The sequence below is a fragment of the Crassostrea angulata genome, chromosome 6 (assembly GCF_025612915.1).
Source record: "Crassostrea angulata isolate pt1a10 chromosome 6, ASM2561291v2, whole genome shotgun sequence".
Lineage (NCBI taxonomy): Eukaryota > Metazoa > Mollusca > Bivalvia > Ostreida > Ostreidae > Magallana > Magallana angulata.
This window is the reverse complement of record NC_069116.1, coordinates 56747700-56762589: the sequence shown is the minus strand read 5'-3', so window position 1 is coordinate 56762589 and position 14890 is coordinate 56747700.

The following is a 14890-nucleotide window of genomic DNA, read 5'->3' as shown; positions in this document are numbered from 1 at the left end:
TTTTGTATTAAAAACCAAAAAATTTAATTATTTTAACGTCACACCATCTATTCCGGTTTGGTTTACATATACAAATGAATGTACACAGTGCTCTGAATATAATTAACGCTGGTTTATGCCTTTCTGTTACTCAAATAATCGACTTAACAAAAATGATAATGTTTGAGTTCACACGTCAATCTAAAGAATAAATACATGTATCATTGGATGCATAAATATATGCATTTTCATAAGTAAATGACCGCTGTTAATCTGCTATCATTCAAATTTGAAAACGACCTCGATTAAATATTTTATTCCAAGTCAAGTTCTTCGCTAACTGAATAAATGTTATAATTGTAATCGGGATGTTTAAAATTCATTCTTTTAAGTCGGAATTACCATGTCGAAATAACGACGGCAGACATTTTCTATGATACTTGGCATCTGTTGACAATTTCCACATTTACGCGGAGATTTCTCCGACACTAATCTCCGCATTTAGATTTCAACGAACATGCTCCATTTGACGTTAGTTTGTAGATTCTAGTTTGCAAAGGTAAAAGAACGTCTCAAATCAATATTGTTTCAAATTTTCCAGAACTTGTCATTTAGAGCGAATATCATGATTTACTATATGATGTTATGTTGATAAGACAAACCGGAATAGATGATGTGACGTCATAGATTAAAGTTCAATGGCAGCCCCCATGGCGGCGGGAAATTTAAATTAAGCGATCGATTTTCTTGATTTATTCATTGTTCCGGGGTTTTTAATGAAAATAATTACGATTTACAATTATAGTAGATGATAATTAATTGATTTATTGTACAACATATTTTAATTTTCCTTGCCCTTTAAGTTCTTGCAATGTTGATGAAAAATGAAATGAATGTTTCGAACACTGTAATGTCAAATATTGTTTTCCATATGTTACAACTTACAAACTGTATCTCTCCCGTTACAGTAATGCTTCTATTGTTGTAAAGAATAAAATACAACTTTGTTTAAGTACAAATATGACAATGATTATCAAAATTTTTGTGATTGTATGTTTTGTGTGTGTGTATGTTTTTTTTTTGTAAATAGTGTTCTGAATGTTGAATGAATAATCATTGTTTACAGATTAATTTGTCGTCTCAGGAAAAAAATGAACGCTTTTAGTGACTCATCCAATAGTTTGTTCGTTATTTACATTTATTAAATTAATTTTCAAGTGTTGTACTGTTCGGGCAAAACTAAATATAGTACCAGTGCATATCGTAATTAATTGCCTTGATATAATATTGGACTGAAATAATCAACATTAAACTAATTAACTAATTTGCAGGGTTTTAATGCGTTTATAAAGATATACCGTATATCCGGGTTTTTTCGCGTGTCACAAAATTTGTGAAAATTGGGAAAATGTGTAGCATTTTTAATTTTCGCGAGTCATTGTTTGCGATTTAAAAAGTTTCTAATAGAAAATAATACAGAGTATAATTTTTGCGTATTCAAAAATTTGCGATTTAAAAAACGAAAATTAGATCATCGCAAAAATCATCGCGGATATACGGTATTTGTTCAAGAGTATGCACAGTATACCTGTTTCTATGTATGTTTAATACAATATTCGAAAATAAATGAAAGAGTCTACTCCTTATTGTACTTGTTAAGTAATAATAACTGTTTTAAATGCTTAAATAAAAAAAATGAACTGCTTCCGAAAAACAAGATCAATTATGTTTTTTATTGCTTATATGAAATTAAACGTAAGTATAACGAATATATGATAAAACAAAGTTCCTTAAGACGGTATGTCTATTTATGATTTGGTTAAAAAATGCTTATTTCATTCTACCTTTATTACATTTTTTCTAGATCTATGCTCCATACAGACACTTTATCTTTTACATTTTTTGTTCATGACATATTCAACTATGTAAGAGATTATTTACATCATAGATTGTAACGATTTTAATAGCAGTTTTTTTTTATATAGAAATTTAGAATATTAATAATACAATGTATCATCAAAGAAATTGATAAAAAAAAAAATGACAAATACTATTAATGTGTAGACTAATATCTGTCTTTGCAAACAATTATATAAAAGAAAATCTATGAAAATTGATCGAAACACGTCAAAACAGTTATGATTTATTGTTATACCTTATTTAAGGTTTTAATAATGCAAAGAAATGCCCGTGGGGCACACACCGATGAATAGAGGAACATCTTTTTTACAAAACAATATTCAATGAATATTAAAAAGCAATTTTTTGATTCAGTAAAGCTTTATAGATTAAGCCTGTAATTACATATTATAGTAGCTGTATCTTACCTAGAAACAAAAACTATCGTCAGCTGGTGTTCGACCCATCCGCTACAGTTGCACAGGTGTCGTCTGAACAATGGAGCATGCAGGTACTACCGGTATCACCTTTTTATCACGCAGTTTTGTTTTTAGATTTCATCAGTAATGAAATATTAAATTGGTCGCAACATAGGACCTTGTTGAAAATCATGAAAATCAAATACAAAATGTACCATTGAATATATAATTGCACATAGTCTTTAAGTTTTAACTTTTTATTTAAAAGATTTTTTCTTTGTTTTGAAAAGGAAAGTTATTGACAATTTCAATTAAATTCTTTTGTTTTGTTTTCGTTGAAATAAAGATGTTTTATGCTGAATGCTTTGTTCTTTCTGTATGCATTTTTGCTTCACTGTAATGTTTAAAATGAAATATTGATCAGATACAAACAGGGAATTATGCTTTTTGTCATGACTTATTACGTACGTTATTTTAAACGTCAATATTAACCGTTATTAACCAATTATGATTATTATTAATCAAATACTCTGAAATAAATTACGCACTTTATTAATTCCTTCTCAGAAACCCTCAAATCAAATACTCTAAAATAAATTGCGCACTTGATTATTTCCTTCTCAGAAACCCTTCAGTTCCATTTTAATTTTATATATTCTCAAACATCTGTCGCCCTTTAGAATGTGAGATACCTCAATTGTGTTATGTTTGCATGAATTGCTCGCTGGCAATTGGATGTTTTGTCAAGAAATCTGAGATTATTGTTGCATGCAGATATTTTTCCTTTAATAGTTTTGTAGAGGCGTATCTATTTTTTATGTTGAAACCATTGCTTCTGACTGGTATAAATAAAATATCAAGTTTGTTTTCCTTCATGACCTTTAAAGTATGTCATTTGGTGGAAGACCTGAAAACTAATACTCACGTGATGCAGGTGTAAATATGATGCCAGTATCAGGTATCTCAGGTGAACTGACATACCATACAATACACACGGCTACACGAAGAATGAAACTCTTAATATTCGTCTTAGTTTCGTTAACATTTTTAATTTCAAAGATTTAAAAAAAACTAAGCATCTCATTTTAAGAAAATTGAGTTTACCACACCGTTTAATGTACTATTTTCATTAAAGTAAGGTTTTGCCTTCCATTCCACTGGTGCTTAATTATGGGTTATGACCATTTAAAAAATCAACGTTGTTTACATTTATGGATTTAATCAGATAGCTAAATATAACGATTTTAGAATTTTCAAAATTGGGTGTTTTTTGGTTTTTTTTTAAATTAAGTTTTATATTTGTGTAAAAAAAAATATATCACTTTGGGGATAAATACCAAACAAGAAGCTAATGGGTCACATCGCTTACCTGAGCAACAATAGACATTTTAAAATCAGGTTTGTAATGTCATATCCAAAATATTTGGACAATGAATTATTAAAAAAGATCCTATATTAAAAGATTTCCAAAATTTTCTACGGATGTTCATATGTTGAGCCCTATGTGTAACTAGATGATTTCATAGTTATATCACATATTGAGCATTGTCATTCTCAAAAAATCTTAAACAACTGTTCATATAAATAAAAACATACATCATACTTTGAACCCCTTGTATCGCGTTGGTCTGGAGAAGAAGTAGAAAATGAAAAAGTGTACAGACAGACGGACAGACGGACGCCGGACAAAAAGTGATTAAAAAAGCTCACTTGAGCTTTCAGCTCAGGTGAGCTAAAAAAGATACATGTATTTGGTATATTTTCAACATATTCTGGCGGGACAAACGGTAAAAATTGATGAACAGATAATTTACATTATTTAACACAATGTAAAAGTTGATATAAAAGTAAAAGGTTTTAAAGACATATACCAGTAAATAAAAAAATATATGGTTGAATTATAAGTCTTGGCAATGTTATGACCATAATAACTCTAATTTGCCCTAAGGTTGTGTGGATAAAATGTGTAAGTGTTACCCTATGGTAACCTTCTTTTTTCATACAATTACTAGAAACATAGAGAGAATAGACAACTAAACTTTACAATGTGGATGTTTTAAATATAAGTGTTTTTCGCAAATTAAATCATTTTTTTCATAGGTAATGTGTTATCTTGAAACCTAAATTATATCATGGTCAACTTAAAAGAAATAAGTCGTTTCGTGTCATTTTCGATAACATACAAGGAAAGAATCGTTTGAAAGAGCTGTAGGTTTAAATTGTAATCTGATCTATCTAGAGATGCATTCATGCATCAATCTTTATCCTTGGTTATATTTTATGGCATTGTTATTACTCATGGGTGTGGTTTGTGTTATAAATCAAATATGAATTATACCTTTTACAGAATTGTTTTCTATTCATATTTTAATTCATGGCAGATGACATATCTATTTATCTTGAAACTTAGAGTCGAAATAGAAACTACGGAAATACCAAATTCGGGTTTTTAAAAGAGTTTTTCTTGAACAATAAATTATGAATTAATGTTATGTAAGGTACCCAATATGTTAAATATCAAATTTCGATTGTGGAAATTGAAATTTGAACGACAGATGATAAGGCAATTACCGGATATTGTGGTGTTTGTTTATTTTGGTTTTTAACTTAAAGCTGCTTGGTCCGATTTTATATCAAATGTGTGTACGCTTTTAAACGATGGTAATGCTAAGTATGTGTATAATAATAGACATTGCAGATGTTTTCCCGATTAATTAAGCCATGTTTCAATTAAAAATGATGTACAAAATCTTTTTACATAACAAACGACATAAAAAGGGTATCGCGTTATTTCGCCCCATACTCAAATTCGCCCCTGACGTCGAAATGGGGATGAATTATTACGTCTTTGACATCGTTTTTTATAGAGGTCATTCCGTTCTGGCAAATCAAAAATAAACCTGTGTAAATTTTGTTCACTATTATTTCTGAGGTTTGTTTTGTTTAACCCAAACATACAGGGACGAAACCAAACGGTTCCCTTTTATAATCATTCCCATGATGCATTTCGTTTGTTATTTTATGACAATAAAGAAATTATATTCAATTACTTTGAGTATTTCTAACTTTGAAAGGAGACCGATTCTGATGTAAATAGGCGAAACTGTATAAAGTTTAAAGATGATTTGTTTGTTTGGAACATTATTTGATAATGTAAGAGCCAAAAAAAATGGACCATAGCTTTGAGCTTTCATGATATTCAAGTATGAAAAATTGTGATAATTTAATACAACATATGTAATTATGCTATATTGGGGCCAATTGATCTCGGGGCATTTAAAGAATGTCGTTGTATCTGTGTTGTTATCCTCAGATATCTTTCTATACAGATATATAATTCCGAAAATTGGTACGTCTTTTGGGGTTTCTTTTGTTTTGTTTTTTAATTCAATGATGTTAGGGACCAACTGCATTCAAAATAAACACAGCGGCGGTCATCATTTCCACATGAAGTATAAAAAGTCAAAATCATGCTTTTCAAAATAAGATTCATTTTCTTGATTCATTTCCTGCAGGAGTATGCAGTTAACTGTATGGTATTTTAGAAACTGTTACACTAGCCAACTACTCACAAACACATCCTCAAACACACACAACTCAGAACATTTCTATTATCCTTTAAGGACCAGCAATAGTTTACATATTTTCACGAGGAACACCATCTATTTGGTCAAACACCAATTGTTACACCAATACAATGATATAAAATCTGATCTTATGAGAGGTTATCATTGGCAAGTCGGTGTCAGCAAGGCTTTTTTTTAACTTTTGATTGTATAGATACCTTACAGTACATATTGGATCTGATATTAGGCTTTTTCTTAATATTTATAACTTTAAATTAGAAGCAATTACACCGAGCAACAGTAATATAGTAGAAGGTTTTATACTGTGGATAAACAGGGTTTACCCATGTATTGCTACACCCGGAGACAATGTGATGGACTATATGTAGGTGAGGTTGTCTAGCGGGCTAGCCAGGATATTACTTGGACATTAACGTAAACCTCTATATATTGCTAATATAACCTTATTTGTATACAAGCTTTTTACTAGCTCTATACGCCTGTCATTTGTGTGTACATTTATACTACACGCAAACTTTATTTGTAGAATCTATACGACTCAAAATATTTTACCATCGATATTTTATTTTGCAAATAAATACTTAGTATTTTAGGTATAAGACAATATGCTGTTTTGTAGATAACTAATTAGAAAAAAGTGTTGTTTTTTAAAGTGAATTTCAATGAGAGCATGTATATCTATATGTAACATATTTATAAACAATTATATAAACAATTCGGGAACTGTACATTATGTCTTAATACTGATTATTGTGCCTGAAGCTATTGTATACTTTGTTTGTTCTTATCAGTAAACAAATTTAAAAAAAGGATCTGATATTAGTTGCTCAACTAACAATCCATGTTCTCATGCAGTAAAGAAAACCTTACCAATAGCGTCTTCAGCCAAAGCTGAAAGTCTTGTTATCGTTTCAAAACTACAATAGATATAACCAATATGGCTCGACTGTAGATCAGAATGAATCACAATGCAGAAGCTAACAGAAGAATCAAATCATAAGAAATCCACAACATTTCATTCCTGAAATAAATCTGACACAGGAAATCACAAAGAACATAAAATAGTGACGATCGTTTAAAGTTTACAAAACCGATAAGTGAGTTCAAATCTTTTTGTAACGCCAAAGACATACTAGTAAGGAGCAATGGAGTTCAGGTAGTGAAAGATTTTCATGTCTAGAAACCGTATAAAAGGAGAAAAATGAAAAATTACTTTTCCGAGTTGAAACGCTTCCCTGCCATACTGCACAATGAAGGTAACTCTTGAGATTCTATTCAATGCAGTAGACAATGAAAACATTTGTCTCAAGGGAGTAAAGGCTCAGTCACACCTCATTGGATAACACTTCCAGATAAAGGTATCCGATTGGTTACTTTGCTTGCGTATCCTGTTTTAATATTACGTTGAGCTTTGTTATGATGTTCTGTGTACCACATTATGATGTGATATGTTGTTTCTTGGAACATAAACCAGTGAAGAAAGAAAAAAGTCTTCACTTAAATTCACTGAATAAGATGACGTCGCTGAATGTCACGGGGAAAGGAGAAATAATAACAATATGAATTCCATTCGGAAAACAAAGAAGCAACCTTGATTATGCAAGATGGTGCAAAATGCATGACCAAAGTTAATTGCACATTTGCGTTTAATTTCATAAATTTTTGGTGGTGAAATACAAAATTTAACGAACTGCTTTTAGCTGAGAGCAGCGGTTGCAGCAACATAATTTTAGACTTGGGAATGGTGAATATGTAAAATCCGAGATAATACTTCTTTCTAAATATATTTATAGTACATAGTAAAGTATAACAAAAATATACATATTTACTTTGGCGTCAGTGGTGGCAGACTCAGCCTTCTGTTTTAATTAAACGATAACCAGATTAAGGCAACGGACAAGTTGCAGACACCGGAGGAAGGTACAGCTCAAGTGTGCCAGTCAACTCAGTACAACAAGAGGGTCTTGAGACCAGTCTTATTTCTTGCTGATCTTAACTCAGTGTAGCTGTCATAAACCAGTTCCGGGCTACAGGAGTCGAGAGGGAGCCATTTGCGGATTGTTGATAACTTATTTACTCGGTGTAACTTTCTATGAAGAATCAGATTGTTAACAAAATAGTAATTGTATTTCTTTTAGAAGAAGTCGCAGGTGTCGGAAAACAATTTATATCTGTGAAAATGAAAACAGAATTTTTGGGTGGAAATTTGATGAATTGTAGCAGAATCATTACAATTAAGTAAATGGTGACCAAAAGTCAGTTAATTAGCTAAAAATGTTAAATGCTTGATAAACTTTATGATATGAAACTGGGTGCCCCCCCCCCCCCCCCAAAAAAAAAAATGAGGCAAAACTAAAACGTAATAATAGTACATGATATAAAGTTAATATAGCAAGTATTTTAAAATAATGGCAGCATTGAAAAATTAGAGACCATAGTAGATGTGAATACAAAATTATCAAATTAATAGGTAATGATTATGACCTTAATTTGAAAATTGTTATTTACAAACAACAATCAATCGATACAGGAATTGACAATAGGCCTGTAAGTGGTGACAAGAAATAGGTTTATTCCAGGCTATGTGATACTAAGAAACGTTGTGCAAGCTGGAGTTCTAATATATCTACAATAAACATCAGAGGACCAACTACCCAAAACTTTAATGATATGGTCCTCCATATGAACAGAAGTTGCATTAATGGCAGTACCAATGCGGAAAGAATGCCCATTGAACACATCTACATTGCAACCAATACAAGTTTGAACATGCTTAATGCCGAAATAGATTCAAATTTTTGTCAAAGGATCACCATTTTGATTTACAAACAATTGACTTGCGATATAACTGATCAAAGATTTTAGGACTAGAGCGGCATCCAAATCATAATTTGTTGTGATCATAATAGTTCGACATCCACAAGCAGTGTGTTGGATTGCCACAAATGATTACGGTGTTAAACGTTTACTCCATTTGTTTGACAATTGATTACTTTTGAACGTCCAGAGGAAGATAGAAAAAGAAAAACAAATATGAAATTTTAATTTTTGTTTTCATATTTTCACTTAGCATGCCCATGGCACTGCATAAAACTGAAGAACCAACAATTTGTTTCGAATTTATACCTGGGCATAATTCTAGATTCTGAGGCTATGAAAGCCAGATAACCAGATGACAAACTGTCCAGAATAAAGGAAATTTAACCTCGTTCTATTCATGACGAAGTTGCATGAAAAGGGAACTCCTGCAGCTATAGGACATCTAAATTTTGCTATTACCAAGACGATCTGTTGAGTCCCATCTCATCCGACTGTCAACTACGGTGAAAGAACTGCACTATCACATTAACCTTTCACATTGAACTTAATGAAGAATGCAGGGAGGCCATTCCCCAAGTTTGTATAATTTAATGGCATCGTCTATCTTAACATACATGTTTGATAAGAGCAATCCTCTTTGTTAATCCTAGAGTTAACACTTACATGTTCATTATCATGTGGTGAGGATAAGTCAACAATCAACCAAGGCGTTTTAAAATACTTGCTAGTAGGAATGACTAGTTTATCTACGTTTTCAGGTTCTGTTATTGCTGACAATAAGTCTTTACATTCTAATGTTTCTATTGGTATACTAGTATTCGAAATCATAGTATCAAAGCCAGAATTAAATCCGTCACACATATAGAGATAGGGTATTAAAAAAAACTGTCCATGCGTCATGTTCACGTCATGTTATTAAAAAGTTACCTTGCTCCGTTGTGACAAAACATGTTTTGAAAATCTAGTTACAAAAAACACCTTTTCATTAATTGGAAATTAAACTTTTATCAAAGAAATAAATAATAGTCCCTGGGAAGTTTGTTAGTGATGACTTATATGAAAAATATATGATAGACAGCGATATTATTCAAGTAATTTTTCATTGAACCTCGTATAAAATTTAAATGAAAATTTAATGTATTCCTTGAAATAGGGGAAATATTGAATGGATAATTGATTTATAACAGGATGGTACAGGAAAGGGAATAATGGGTTTGATTTGCATCTCATTTTCTTCATCTTACATCCAATCATATCCCACCTATTATCGAAAATTGCATTGCATGTCAATGTATAGGTTTTTCCGTTAGATTGATTCTGTGTTTAGATACGTCCCTTGATTGTTGTCAGAGGATGTTCGTTTCAACATCCAAATTGATTTTTTGATAGTTTTTCCTGTGCATTTATCATTCGGTAAATTGCTATGCAATATTTATTTGAGAACATATTTGTTCTTTCTAAATTGCTCTTAGACAAGATGTATTTTTATGCGCGATGTTAAAAGTTTTTTCATCGATTTATAAATTAATGTCTGTTATTTATCGCCAATTGCTTTAAATATGCACTCATTATTAAATAATTATATTTTAAATTGATGAAGATTTAACAGTATTCTGAACGTTTATGATTGCCTAGAAGCTGATCAATAGCTCTGGTTGTATCGGCATATCTGTAGCAGGAACAGAGGATTGCTGGATAAGGTTTAGACCACAGAATATGATCTGCCGAAATTTGATCCACAACATCAACAAGAGTCAAATGAATCGAAACTAGTGATTAAAAGTATTCTCTTATTCATTTGGTAGTCCCTGTATAAATTACCGGGTATAGTATTAACATTGAATAAAAACACAACTTATTTGGTTTTTGTAATTACATACAATATCAAAGATCGTATTTAAGACTGTTTAGGTTTGTAATTTATGGTAGTCTCGAACTTTCCTACTTTGAATGTAATGACTATGAGCAGTGGGATTACTTCATGTAAAGTTTTCACTTTACGTCCACCCTTAACTATTCACGTTTCCAATGTTTTGCAGTGTTATGTTACATTTTCAAAGATGGTTGTTCATTAAACAACTAGTGTAGATAATCAATATTTTTTTAAATACACCTACAATCTGCAATATTGTTGTTGTCCTCTCTGAGATCTGGTAGGTCATTAATTAACAAGAGGAACGTCCATTGTCCAAGTGTAGTAGCATGGTGGACCCCAGGCCATTGAGCCGTAGCAAACTCACATTTGGTCTCAGTCTTATTTTTTTTTCTTTGAAAATTCCTTTTAAAAAATGCAGATTGAGATCAGAAGTGGGCTGCTCTAAGAATTATGACCCCAGGCTCCACCGTCACCAAAATTTTCAAATCCCTTAACTCATTCCTCAACTCAAATCCTTTAAGGAAAAGTGCATAAATTTGAGGTCAAACCTCAGATCTGAGGCTGAGTATTGACTTGAGGAAAGTTGGTGATGGCGGGGCCTGAGCCGGATTGGATTGTGGGATTTTTATGGTGTAAATTGAAAATTATTTCTACTTTATTCTTCTCCCTTTCTCTATTATGGAACTTTTCCTATTTTCCACTCTGTTTGAGTATATGTCTGGTTAAGAGATGCACGGAAGAGAACCTTTGACATTGGAGCAATCTCTCCGATAGTTTCTTTCAGTAGCTTACATTCTGCTCTTCCATGACTGTCCTGTTTATGATGTCCACGAAGTCCAGAACAGAAATGGGGACGATAGAAGGCTCCGATAATTGGTTGCTTCAGTTTTTCTAAGGTACCGTATATACTCGCCTATAAGTCGGATTTTTGGGAGTAGAAAATTGAGTGAAAAGTGGGGGTCCGACTTATAGGTGAGACATAGTAAAAAAAATTCACAAGAGAGAAGTAAGTTATATTTCTTTTTAAATGATAAACAGATAAATGCATTGAACCTGTGTTCATAAGGAAAATTCAAGCATTCAGTTTTTCACACCTAAGGTGATAATAGATATAGGGGTCATGTCACCTAAAACAACACAAGCCAACACCCCAGTTTAAGGGGCTAATTACCAACCTAATCAGTCAGTAAGGAAATAAATCACTATCATCAAATTTTCAAAAGGACTCTATTTGAATACTTGGTAGTTTTGAAGCTATTACCAACTTGTAATTAGTGTTATAAAAAATAATGGCATTTAAAAATCAAAAGTTATTAACATCATAGACCCATGATAGAAATAGTCTTGAAGCAATTATGGGGTGAAACAGGGACAATTTTTTTTAGAACTCAAAACATGTATGATAAAATGTGGTATTATATTGAGAGTATCTGTACATTAATTGTCCTGAAAAAGTGACCCGACTTATAAGGGAGTCAACAGCAAAATCTTCAAATTAAAGCTGGAAAAAGGCAACCGACTTATAGGCGAACCGTACTTATAGGCGAGTATATACGGTAACTGATAGATATAAAGCCTTTCGTGATGTGCTCTTGTGTGCGGTCATAGACGATACCTAAACAGACAGTAACAAATAGAACGCCTTCAATTCCGACTATCTTGTATGAAAACTAATCTGGAAGAAACAAACAGAACTGAGTTTACATTCTTCGTACTAAACAGAGCACAGGGGTTGTAATTAATTCGATTTTTTTCTGGATAACCTGAGAGTTCACATTTAGGATTATAGTTACTTCATGATTTATCTTTAATATTTATAAATATTTATATCAAACTATAATTTTAAAGTTCGAAAGTGTGTTTTTCAATGAGAATGGTAAATGAAGGCAATTTGTTTACGTTATTTATTTATATGAAAATTCCCCGCAGTTTAACTTTAACCAAACGATGTACATGCATTGTATCGATAGTTGTAAAGAAAAAATTCAGAGAGAGAGATTTAAGAAATATCGTAACATTTATTGCATTTTGATAAGCTACACACCCCGTAATAGTAATACCAAAAAAAACATACTGTAATATTGTTGTCTCTGTATTTTCGAAGTTTTTTTTCTGTGAGATATTGTATCTGTTCACGGTTGTGCTTTTTTATTTGCAAGGCACTTACATTTATTCCAACCTGATTGAAGTCGGTAAAATGTATGATTAATGGAAAACAAAAATTGATTTCAAATACGTACAAAATCAATAACAGTGCATCATGTTTTTTTTTATATTGACTGGCAATGAATTAAAATTAATTATTGATCGTGCATTTTTCACAGCCAATTGAACATAAAAGATTGATAATTGGTTTTTTTCTTCTATTTCTGTTTATTAATTTCGAAATTTTAATATACAAAGTACTCTCCAAATACATATATTGATATTTTTATTCATAACTTTTATAAATGAAAGTTACTTTTTGAGTTTGTAAAAGAATATGCAAATTTTAGAACAAAACTCTCTAAAAGTTTTTGAAATAGACTATACTTTTTTTAAAGTGACATTTCACGGAAACAGGAACACGTTTTTACATGAAGCACAGATGTTTTTATCACACTTCCTTGTAGATAAACAAAAACCGTGCTTACTTGGAAGAGCCCTTTTCATATTTTTGAGAAACCAATACAAACACATACACAGAATGCCAAAAATAGAAAAACACATCGGGAACAAGCACTGCTTTTGTGTTTCCTTTTAGATAAAACTAACTTTCTGATTTTCTAGCATGACAAAAGGACAAAGCCGTTAAAAATAGAACTGCTTAAAAATTAAAAACTCATTATGGTTTTTCATTTCGTATCCTTGTTTACTAGCTCACGGTAATGGCTAATTAGTGAAGCAATTTAATTGTATTAAGGTTAAGATTCCAGTGTCCTTTTGGTGTTTTAACCATTTGAACAATTGATTTGGTAATTTTTTCTCGCACTTTACGGCTTTAGAGGAATTACGTAAAAAAGAAAGTTTTTTTGACATTCTATGTTAAATCCTGTGAACAAAAATCCCGATACCTATATTCAATTTGGCATCATTTGAAAGAGCCTGTTTAAACCCGTTTTAAATAGACTGAAGGCATTTTAGATATATTTCATAAGTAAAAAATGGACTAAAATGTAACATTTGTCACTTATTTCCTTCATATTTAATTGAAAAATGACAGTTTAGAATATGATTTTTCATTTTACGCCCCGGTACACCCTATCAAACAAAGCTATTGTTAAGAAGCATCATTTAAAGAATTTAAACCATGAATTTCATAAACCTGCAGGCACTTTTTATTTACTAAATCTTGACCCTACATGTAAATAATATCATTAGTCAACATTGACAGATTTTCAAACTAATTATTAGGCTTTAACATGCCATGTTCTGATACTTGACGTCAATTAAACTTAATGATGTAAATATACATAAACTAAGTAATATCAGATCTAGCTGGAATATATTCGATTGAATTGAGTAACTATCAATTCAATGTTCAGTTGTGACTCAAGTGTAACATCATATTCTATGATAGTTTCAAATAAGCCATTAATTATTCCTACCATCAGAATGATACATAAGAGTGATGTGAATATTTTGTTTTGATGTATATTAGTAATTAAACGGCTACAAATTATGAGAAAATTGAATTTTTTTTCAAAAATGATAGAAACCTCAATTTTTTATTAATGAATAACAGACGTTTATATAAACAATACACATAATAATTCAAAAAAATGAAACAGCATACTTTGGAATCATGTAAGTTCATGGGAATCAATTGTCTTATTTTTTAAAAGATTCATGAGATGTTTTTTCGTGGATTTGTTTTGACAGATGATGGATTATTATTTCCAGTATTTTTATTATTTGTTTTTTCAAAAATTAATCCACAGCGAACGCTGTCTATTCCAAGATTCAAGTTTGCCATATGTCAAACTGTAGAGAAGATAATTCTTAATTAAGAAGAAATGCATATTCAATATAGTTTTACTAGAGTCCCGCCTTAAGACACTGTGTCATACATTTCACTTTGTTAAAGGTTTTGTAACCATAATCATGTGCTATGTTTGTTTGCCGAGTTAATAGTAGACAAAAAAAGAAACGCCTTCACAATAAGATTTTTAATGCCCCACCTTAACACCTAACACCATAACCCAAGGACCATAAATTCACAATTTTGGTAGTGGTTTCCTTGCTCAGTGTAACCATGTGCTTAAAGAAACTTCTAGTTGTTTCAGAAGCTGAAATGTTCAGATGTTAACGCACGACGGCGTCGACAGAAA